The following is an 11,943-nucleotide window of genomic DNA, read 5'->3' as shown; positions in this document are numbered from 1 at the left end:
TACAAACGGTACCCACTGCTTTCTTTCCCAAAGTTGTGCTAGCCTGTAAATTGGGCAAAGTCTAGCTGCTTTCTCTGAGAGAATACATGCACTTGTATGTGTATCTGCATTAGGAATAAAGGTTTCATACTTATATTGAAAAAAAAAAAAGAATAAAGAAAAAGAGACCCGGAGAGGATTTGTGTTTGCTTCAGGTCAAAATAGCTAGAAGGCATGAGGCCGCATGGAGTGGTGGAAAGAGCGTGGACTTTGGGACTTCTTCTAGTTACTAGTTGAACAGTCTCTTCACATACAAAGTGGGGATAATAGGACCTGTCTTCTAGAGTTGTTGTGAGGAGTAAATGATATAACTTACGTAAAGTCTCTAGAACAGTTGCCAGCACATAGTAAGTGCTTGACAAGTATTAAAACTGGGTGTTGTGACTCCAATTCTTATACACACTCACTGCACTATTAATACAACTAGCCAAAAGGATTCAAATGTGTTTAAAATATGGGATTCCAAATGAAATAAATGGTGTACAACATCAAATAATGTTTTTTAAAACATTCACTAATGATGAATGCAAGCAATACCCAGTTACATAAAATAAAATATTCCACTTCTCTTAGTGATTTTAACTGTTTTCAGATACACACAGCTCAGTACAAAGGGATGACACAGGGAACTTTTTATCTGCAAAGCAATACGTTGATAATTTGCATCAGAACTTGCTGTTAGCTCCATATGGCATGTATTTGTCATTTAGTGAGTTCAACGCCCTACCTTTAGAGCTTCACTGATCAGGGTAGAAATTGCCCACTTATTTATGCTTGGCTGGACTGAAAATATAGGGAGAAGAAGTATAGGGAAATACCACTCTCTGCAAGACTTGGCCCTGGAGTTAGGAGTAAAGGACTAATGCTGACTTATCCAGGAATAGCTGTCTCTATCCTAAAGAGTAGGCAAAGTGCAGATGACATGAGTTGTATTATTTATGGGTTGCAATCATACATGTTATTCTTGTCTGTCCCACAAAGGACTTGTCTGTAGTTAAATGTAGAGCTGTCTTCCTTTTGTTCAACACAAAGCCTCACTCATACTGAGCAAGTGGGCATTTCCAATAACATATGATCACTTGGTTTATATGAGCAGTAGGAGAAGGTGCTCTTAAAAGTCAAATTAGTAATCAACCAAACCCCTTTCAGTGTTCCTCCCTCAGGGAAGGGGAATGGAGAGACATACTGTTTCTCCTGTCCCTATTGAGAGTAAAGTGACAAAGAGTTTTCTCTCCCATTGGAAAGCCAAAGAATCAGTTCTTTTATACAAAAGGAATTTTGATTTTTCTCCATTTATTCCAAAGATTATATAAATATTTCAGGCTGGAATAATCTGGTCTTTTATCCTTGGGTCATCATGATGATTTCAATGATGAGAAAGAGGGAATTCTGAAGCCTACCTCTCCCCCTCTAACTCCATAGTATTTAACATTTATTTAGTTCTAGAATTCTGACACTGGAGCAAAAGGTATAGCCACTTATGAGCTCTGGACTATTAAGAAGGATTAGGGACTGATGTGGGTTGAATTGTGTCCCCACCAAATTCATATATTAAAGTCCTAACCCCCAGGACCTCAGAATATGACCTTATTTGGAAACAGCGTTGTTGTAGATGGAATTAGTTAAGATGAGGTCATTAAGTGGGCCCTAATTCAATATGACTGGTGTCCTTATAAAAAGTGGAAATTTGGACACAGACACACATACAGGGAGAACACCATGTGAAGATGAAGGCACAGGTTGGTGTGATGCTTCAATAAGCCAAGGAATACCAAATATTGCCATCAAACCACCAGAAGCTGGGGGAAAGGCATGAAACAGCGTCTCCCTCATAGCCCGCAGAAGGAGCCAACAATGCTGACACCTCAATCTCTGACTTCCAACCTCCAGAACTGTGAGACAATGAATTTCACTATGTAACCCACCCAGTTTGTGGTACTTTGTTATAGCAGCCCTCGCAAACTAATATATGGACTCTCTCTCTCCCCCTCTCTCTCTCCCTCTCTCTCTCTCTTCCCTTCCTTTTCCCATAGACTTCATGGAAAAGGAGGCTGGAAGATGGGAACACTATTTGCCTTTTAAGCCACTGATGGGCTTTAACATTTTCTTTAGCATTAAAAAGTACAAATACTATTAATAGTTTAAAAGTATATCTACACCTTATTGTGACAAAAGCTTGGTCATAGTGGGCAAAAGGGGCTGCCCCAAGGGATACATGTGCTGGTGTCTGCTCCATGTGCTTAAAATCAAATTGATGGCTCCTAAAACTCAATGGCTCATTTCAGGCCCCCAGAGAACCCTAGTTTTTCCCTTGTTTCTCCCATTATTGCTTTTCCCTTCCTTGACTGAAGAATCAATTTTTCAACTTGCTAAAAAGCTTTACTTTTTCCAGACCTATCCACCCACCTCCAAAATGGAGCAGCAGCAGTATTCTACTCTCTCTCCTCCTTTCCCAAGGAGTAATTCCACTTCCTCCACTCCATCCCATCCCTCCACCCAGAGAGGAGTCTTCCCCAGGTTTTAATACTGGCTGTCCCCTCCCTGTTCCACCCAGTGCTACATAAAGGATGTGTCTCCAGGACCACTGCTTGGCTATTGTATTTGCTCTTCTCCTGAGGGCTTCTTTACCAATGATACACCATCAAGGTCACTGACACTTGCATCTGAACATCGATGCACATCCATATACTCTCACGGTTATTTGTTTCCTATGATGATATTACTAGATACAAAGTTCCAATGTGTGTGCACTTGTACCTGATAAGACCACTCTGAGAACATGGAATCTTCTTGTGCCAAGTGTGCTTGACACCATTCTTGAATTAAAGACACCGTTTAGATGCCCCAAACAGTTTGGTGTTTTTAGAGCCGCTGCATTCTCATCCATGGTAGGCCTGAGGCTTCTGTTCATAAAACAGCAAACTCTGGTCCTCCAGCTGCCTGGATCTATGGGCTATAGCTGTTTCACATCCACCCACGATGCCACCACATTTCTTGAACGTATTCTAGGCAAGTGAATACCTGTCATTTTTGCCCACCTGACATTCATTCCTCCTTCCCTAGTTTTCCCACTTTCTGTCTGTGTAATTTAGGTGACCTTACTTACCCATCTCTAGGCCTCTACCATTAGTGAAAGGAAGTGCCCTACCCCAAGCCAAGACAATGCAACTCAATTCAGGGCCTTGTGCTGAAATTGCTGGGAAAGAGGTGTTGTCTGTATTTGACTTGGAGTTGGGAGAACATAAGCCTGGAGCTTCTGGAGGCCACCAGGAGAAGGGAATCTCCTGAGGATGAAGCCAAGCTGAGAGACAGACCAAGGGGGCTGTGGTGGGTTGGGAATGTTGTCTTGGCTTGCCTCTTTGGGGCCAGCCAAGCCTGACCTTTTAAGTTCTGTAAGCTAATAAATTCCCTTTGCTTAGGCCATTTTGAGATGGATTTTCTGGAATTTGTAACTGAAAGCATCCTATTATGGCCATTGTTTCTTTTGGCCTTTCTTCTGTCTTCCACTTCTTGCTTAATGGACAGTGGTTATTTTAGTTTTTGTGCATTAAATTTACATGTTTAGCCTCCTCATAAACGTGTTGGGATAAACTTCACTTCAATGTCAGTGAATAGGGTGTTCAGGGAATTTACTGTCGCCAACCTTATTCTTCTATGTGGAGAATTTATAGTTAGTTGATGATGAAACTATTTCCAAAAATCTAGCAGTTTTGTCCTAGAGTCAGCCCAGAAGGTCAGAAAACATCAGAACTTGTTATAGCCTTATGACCTAGTTAAGAGCTTGATATTGTGCTGGTACCATCTGTCTGTCAGATTCTTAAATGTCAAGATGATCTTGATTTATTTCTAGACTTTGTCAATCAGCTTATCACATGCTATCTACAAAATAGAATCCAATGACATCCTCATTCCAGGCTGAGTATAGGATTTTCTTGGTGCAAGCCACTATGTGACTTTGGTTTTGTAGCTGCTATAAAAACAATTGTTCACAGATGCTTATAATGAACAACAACAACAACAACAAAAAATGAAGTGGAAATAAGGTTATTAATTCAAAGGTACTAGAAAAGCCACTTCTTAGCAATTTCCAAGCAAGGGAGAAGAAGAGAATGACAACAATCAGTACTTAGATAATATCTACTGCTGACAACAAAGGACACACAGACCCCCTTATTTATCACTATTTATGACACATCCTACTAAATAATCAAAATATCTTAGAATTGGAGGAGCCTCTGCTGTCACGGAGTTTGATTTCACTCAGAATACAGGCATGTCCTCCACATCCTTCCCAAGTGGCAATCCAGCCTCTTTCTGACTGTCAAAATACCTCCAGGGATTAGGGTCTCTGCCCATTGAAGGAGAACTCTTATTTATGCAAAGTATTCCCTTGTACTGAGCCGCAGCCTCTCTCCTGTAAATTTAGAGCACCAGAATTTTATATAAGGGAACTTAGAGACCATTTAGTCCAACAACTTCATTTTTTGCCCAGTGATCTGCCTTCTGCAACAGACTATCTAGTCATCTCCTCTATGATGGCCTTTTCAATATTTTATTATAGCACTTGTGTTCTTCCTGTCACATTTTTTCCTCCGGGATAAATACACCCAGATGCTTCATTCTTTCCTTATCCTGGCCAAAGTTCTCTGAGGTTCTACCCGAACTTCCCACCTTCTAATTCCCCCTTATGATATGATACAGTCTCCCCTGACATCCCACTACCATTCATGCAGAAGCTAGGTATTTCCTTCCACATGAAAAACTAATAGAAAAAAGCCAATTTTTCAATGGTTTTAACTTCACAAGCACAACAGGTTGGCTATAAATGTGTTGTAAATGTTTCTGACAAAGCCAGATTTTCTACAAATAAATTTATCAGGCTTCAGATCCTCGAGCCTGTCAATAGCATAGAATTGTGCTGTTGGAAGGCACTTTAGCAGTTACTTAGACCCCGGACTAATCATTTCAGTCATGTTGTCTTACATGTATTCAGTTTTTTGTATACTTTATATAGTATTTTCATACACATTATCTTATTTGATTTTCACTACCACCCTGGGAAGAAAGCAGGGCAATGTGTTATTTCCTCCACTTTACAGATGAGGCTCAATGACTCTATAACTAGTTAGTAGTAGAGATAGAACTCAAGTCCCATGACCCTTGACTTTCAGACTGCTGTTTTGTTTTCTCTATAAGCACTGTCCTTTGTCACTAAATAGCCTCACATTCCCTCTAGACAGCACTACTGCATGAGGAGCTCTCTGAAAGCGTGCAAGTTTAGGACCCGCCACCTGTTGACTGCAACCTGGTGGCCCACACCTGGAAGAACCTAGATCTTCTGACCACTAAAGTCCAGTGATCTCATCAGACTCCAAGGCTTCACTCCCCTCCCTCCTGTTTCATGTGAAACTGGTACCAAAATTAGCAAATACTGCAATGTTGGAAGCAATATATAATTTTTAGGTGTCCACCTCCTTTTTCCCCTCCACATGCAATCTGCAGATGGGAATCAGAGGTTCAATTTACCAAACATTGCAAGCAAGAGCAAGATTAGTTTTAAGTCATAAGCTAGTAGTAATGATGGAGAAGGAAAATGAAACTTGTAATCTCTGGGACCCCCACTCCCTTTCTCCTTTGCCTCCTTCGTGTAATTCACTTATCTTCAGATTCAATAACTTGAGGAATGAGGGAGTGAGAGGGATGTGGGTGAAGCCAGGGAGCACTGAAAATGAGAGGGGAGGAACTCTGCATCCAGATGGGCAGCACATTGTTCTGGGCAATCTTTGCACAGGAGCAGCTCTCCAGACAGGAATAGAGCTTTCCTTCCCAATGTAATGATCTCTCCTTAACCCAGTGAAAGAGTTCATAAAGAAGACACAAGGCTAAGTGATGCTTTCCTTTTAGATTCTTCTTCCTTAGTTGATTAAAAAAAATGATAAAAGAAAGACAAACCCCTCAACATTTGGGGACAACATTTCCTCAAGTTCTTTTACCTGAATTTCAATGGGAATAGTGGAAGAGGGAATTTTTTTTTGTTGGGGATTAATATGCTCAGTGTGCTCTAGACAAATACTCAGGTGAAGCATGCCTTGCCCTTTTGCCTTAAGTCTGCCAAGCCTAAAATGTAGCCCAAGACTCAGCTTAGCTGTAGTTTTGCTCCAGGCCTCTAGATACTTGGCACAACATATTTTTTTGGTGATGGCTTGGGATTTAACTTTTCAATCAAGTTGTTATATAATTTAATGATTCAAATCCCTGTACAGGCTATGCCATTTATTTTTTTAAAATATTTTTGCCAATATGAACTTAGACTTGGTATTAAGAGTCTCTGTCTTAAGTAATAAATGACTTAGGAAAATCTATTAAAAAAATTTATTCTTCAGTAGTAAAGAGGCATGAAATTTTCTAAGATCCTTGCTTCAGGTACTGGATACCTACTAGGATCTTAGGATAGGAGACAAGAAACTGGAATGTTAGGAGAGCCAAGGAGGGCGGGGGTGGGGTGAATAAAAGATAGATGGAAAACAAAAATAATCCAAAGGAAAATATAAATGCTAGAATCAACTGATTATTATAGGAATGATAAAGGCCTAAAATTTATTGGGTACATGTACCAGTGATGTAAAATTTGTAGGAAATAAGGAAAAACCTCATGACCTGATTTCAGGTTAATGTCACCTTGGCTTTCTGGAGAGCTTATGGTATTGTCAAGACTTTCATATTTATATGGGTTATAAAAACAGCAGAAACAGACAAAAGGCTTCTAGATTCCTGAACTGACTGACAGATGTGATATGATGTTAAAGTTTAGTGATTTTTCCATTATTTGGGGATTGATTAAACCAGTTGGAAATGTTGTAGGAGGTCAAATCAAAAAGGGACTCCATTTGCTTTAGATTATGCTGATAAAATGCAAAGCATAGGCTTTGGGATCCAAGCTTTTGGGGCTTGGAGTCTAGGTTGTATCTTACTAGCTGAATTGCCTTGAGTGAGTCAGCCTCTCTAAGGCTCAGTGTTCTCTGTCTAATGAGTCTAATATGTTTTTTTTTTTTTTTTTTTTGAGAGAGTCTCACTGTGTTGCCCGGGCTAGAGTGCCGTGGCGTCATCTTAGCTCACAGCAACCTCAAACTCCTGGGCTCAAGCGATCCTCCTGCCTCAGCCTCCCGAGTAGCTGGGACTACAGGCATGCGCCACCATGCCCGGCTAGTTTTTTTTCTATATATTTTTAGTTGTCCAATTAATTTCTTTCTATTTTTAGTAGAGACGGGGTCTCGCTCTTGCTCAGGCTGGTTTCAAACTCCTGAGCTCAAGCAATCCGCCCGCCTCGGCCTCCCAGAGAGCTAGGATTACATAATATGGTTTTAATAAATAAAAATATACAATTTAAAATAACGAATCAATGAAAAAATTTCTTCTGAGTAAAAAATATGTTACAAAAAAGGACAAATAAGATCTTTGTCTTTAGTAAATATACATGTAATAAAAATGTAGAGAGCTAAATATATTAACATAAAAAGGTCAACAGATCTTTGGATAATAGGGATGTTTATTTCTTTTTTTACTTTTGTATATTTTCTCAATTTTTCTCTTGACCATGCATTTCTGATACTGAGAAAATTTTTAAAATATTATAATTTTTAAAAATAAAGACTAGATCCTGGAAAAAATGAGTTGAATAATAATGGCTGTTTTAGAGCTCAAATAAGCTAATGTATAATATAATACATGAATGCAGTTTATAAATTCTAAGGTGATAGTTACTGTTTTTATTATTCACTAATGCTGGCCCCAGGTTACAAATCAAAAGGGTAAACAAAACACATCCTACTCTGTCTTAGGAAAAAAGATGGGAATAAATACTATTTTTTATTGTATTTCTCCCTTCTTACTTCATCTGGGTCTTTAAAAAGCTGCATTCATCCATTATTTTGGCTTTATCCTTCAAAGCTTTCTGTATTTGATACTTTAGGCCCTTACACATGTTAAGAACTGTCATAGGCTTGTCCATTCATAACTTAAGGGAGCAAATTATGGAACTTGGCCATAGCCTTGGGAATTTAAATTCCACTGACTACAGGTGGGGAACCAGGTTTTTTATTTTTTAAAGTAATGTGGTTTCTGCCTGCTCGTCCAGAAAAACAATGACTTGGTCTTTCGTGGATTGATAAATCACTAGAAAACAAAAATAATGGATCTCCTACAATTCGACAACCCCTATGTGGGAATTTCCCGACACAAAGTCCTATAGGATCATGACTGATGTGTCAAAGACATGAGCTAACTCTCAGCTTTATTCATACCAAATAAACAATCAGCCAGAGAAACATCACTGGCCATTTTTGAAATGTGAACTCTGAAAGGAAGATGGCAACTCAGTCAACAAAATGTGTTTGTGAAATATAGCACAAGGTCAGTTCATCTCTCTCAATAGTTACTAGACAAGAAACCAAAATGAATAACTTTGAGGAGCCAAACTAAATATTATTTTACATCTGTATCTTCAACGATGTCTCACTATTCACCAAGGTTTTCTTTATCACTTTATGAAATGGGACATGTATAATGATTAACCATGGTGTAAATCTTATTATAAAGTATTTATAAGATTATATTCCAGGATAGATTCATAACTGTTCTTTTTGAAGAGGGTAGCTCTATTTGGACTTCTTAATTTAAGGAACTTTCAATTCTTAATAATAACCAAATGATTTCCTCTTGCCTGAATTCAAACTCAAAGATTCTCAGGATAGGAAGGCACCCCTCCATGGGTTCTTCCTTCTAGGAGGCCTTTTTTGTAGCCTTGGAAAGATTTTTTTTGGTGGTATTTCAATAAACAGAAGAAAGACCTTATTTTATACTTAGGCTCTTTTTTCCCATGTTCTGACTTTGCCAAAAATGTAAGCATGGTATCGAACTCTCCTCTAAGTTTCAAGACTATTTCAATGCCTTTTCAATAATCTTAGGACCCTCAGCCATTTTCTCTGGTTGGGAACAGGAAGCAGCCACCTTCAGTATATTTATGAAAAAGCCATATCCCAGAGCTTTTGGGAGTACTTCAAGGGCCATGACTTGCACACATATAGGCACTTTCAAATCACTTACTAAGAGGTATTCTGTAGAGGCAGACAATTTACAAAGAGGTTCCTCTTCCCTGGCACTAGTGTTTACGGTCAGTTAAGGACAGCTAGATTTTAGTGTTCATCTGCCCCTGACAGGGTACTTTTTCACAGTGTACATACAGACTATCCTATATGGCACCATGGGGACATGTTCACTTTTAACATAACTGAGGCCACAGGGCATCTGAATAAACACCGCAGGCATCATTTCTTTAGCACCAGAAATCTCTCCAGTTTCTGCCTCCTAGGCTTCCTTCAAATATTCACTCTCTTCTGGTCTCTGTAGTTCTTTCCATCCCACTAAAACAAACCCAAATTCTCCCTCTCTGCCCAGTGATCCTCAAACTTTTTTGACTGAGCTCCACCTAAGTGGGGCAAAAGTCTCTACAATTCACATACTCCAGCCTTCTTGCTTTTCAAAAAACTCCCTGATAGCAATAAACTGTTGCTGTGCAAGCACATTTGACTAGGATTACATTAATATGTGTTTTAGCAATATTGGTATGGATGGTTCCTATATGTGCTGCAATCCATATTTGTTTTAAAGTTTAGTCATAGAAAACTTACAGGTCATAAATTGTGGCAACCTATATAAGTATCACTATCCTATGGTAGGTTTAACCAAACAATCCACCTCACACAAAATAGATGATGATGAAGGTAAATGAAGAGTAATTTATAACTAAAAAGAAGGAATAGAAGCCATTGAAAAGCACAACCAATTCAATACTGCATTGATGCTGATAACAAAGCAATCTTCCCCAAAATTAAGGATATTTCAACAATCTGCCCATACATATTTATAGTGGAAGCTTTGCAAATATTGCCAAGTATTGCCTGGCAGCCTGGTGAATACTTAGTTAAGCCCTTAGTAAACTTTAGTTATTCACTAAATTTTTATTTACATATATGAAATACCACTAACTCTTAATAACTTAGCAGTTATTAGTAAGATACACATACACACATATACAAACACAATAAAAATCTAGGGCATCAAGGACCATTTGCTAGTAAGATCCTAAAAAAAGACATATTTTAGGATCAGTTTGTAGAATATTTGTTGTCTACCAGTCCATACCTTGAAAATGGTTGAGTGGTTGGCTTGGATTTTTGATTCAGCTTCTTGATGCTGAATAACCTTTCTTGCTTCACACTTTGCCATTACAGGGTCATCTCGAGCTTGTGCCCTAGCCAGTAATCCAGTTCCGCCATGGCCTGGACCTCCAAATACCTCTCTCTGGGAGGGAGAGTCAGATGTTACCCACTGGGCAGACTCTCAGTCACCACCCTGCAGCATCTGTGATGCCATAATGGGAGGCCTTGAGTAATACAGGGTGAAGGGAATTCAGAAGACCTGGTCAAAGACCACCTTTGCCTTGCCAGCTGTTTGACAGCAGGCAGATTACCTCAATTGTCAGCTCAGATTTATTCTCTATAAAATGGAAATACAGATAGGCACCGAATAAATATGTTTCAGTCAATGATGGACCACATATATGACAGTTGTCCCATAAGATTATAATACTGTATTTTTACTGTATCTTTTCTCTATTTAGGTATGTTTAGATACACAAATACTTACCATTGTGTTACAGTGGTCTCCAATATTCAGTATGGTAACATGCTGTATAGCCTAAGAGATTTGTAGCCTAAGAGCAATAGACTATACCATATAGCCTAGGTGGGTAGTAGGCTACACCATCTAGATTTGTGTAAGTATGCTCTGTGTTGTTTGCACAATGACAAATTTGCCTAACGATGCATGTCTCAGAACATACCCCTGTTGTTAAGTGATACATGACTGTAATAATACCAACCTCATAGGTTTCTTATGAAGATCAAATGAGATAATGTAAGTGATAAAGCATTGTAAAGTACAAGTTCATTTATAAAAGTAACATATATCATTGTTACAGAGAGGAAATGTTCATGCAAACATCTGGACTGTTCTGTTTACAAAGTATAACTGATATTAGGATTGCTATGATGTATAATAAGACAAACAATCCAGACTGTCAACCATGAAGGTCAAATGCAAAGACCACACAGGCCCTAGGGACTATTGAGAAAGAGTTGTGAATTTCTGATTCCGTAAGTACATGTCTCAATGATCCCTTTCTTTTTTTCCTTCTCATGGCTTGGAGAACAGGACTTAATTCAGATTAATTCCAAACATGAGAAATGAAGGGTTTTTTTTTTTTTTTCCTCCATCCTACTTGAGTTTAGAAGCTCCTGGAGGACAGTGGCTGAAGAATGCTAGGAATTCTTCCCTCCACCCAGTTTGGAATGTGTCCTGCTTGGGATGCTTAGCAGGAATGTGAGGGCTGCCAGATAAGGCCCAACAGTGGAAGCAGCCAGAGCACACTAGAGACTGTTGAGCATGGGTTTGTTGCTGGAAGGGAATCTTCCTCTAGAATCGCACCCTACTCAACATCCCCCAGAGGCTGCTCTTAGACTAACAAGGAGGCCAGAGCTGGTGATTCAGGACTAACCTCTGCAGCCAGTAAGTAAAGAGACAGCTAAGCTGAAACTTTTGTTTTATTTTGTTTTGTTTTGTTTTTTTGAGATGGGATCTCACCCTGTCACCCAGGATAGAGTGCAGTAGCATCATCACTGCTTACTGCAATCTCAAGCTTCTGGGCTCAAGCGATCCTCCTGCCTCAGACTCCCAAGTAGCTGGGACTACAGGCATGTGCCACCACATCCGGCTAATTTTTCTAATTTTTTGTAGAGGGGGGTCTTGCTCTTGCTCGGGCTGGTCTCAAACTCCTGTATTTGTTAC

The sequence above is a fragment of the Propithecus coquereli genome, unplaced genomic scaffold (assembly GCF_000956105.1).
Source record: "Propithecus coquereli isolate 6110/MARCELLA unplaced genomic scaffold, Pcoq_1.0 Scaffold138, whole genome shotgun sequence".
Lineage (NCBI taxonomy): Eukaryota > Metazoa > Chordata > Mammalia > Primates > Indriidae > Propithecus > Propithecus coquereli.
The sequence above is the reverse complement of the archived record's forward strand: the minus strand, read 5'-3'. Positions refer to the sequence as shown.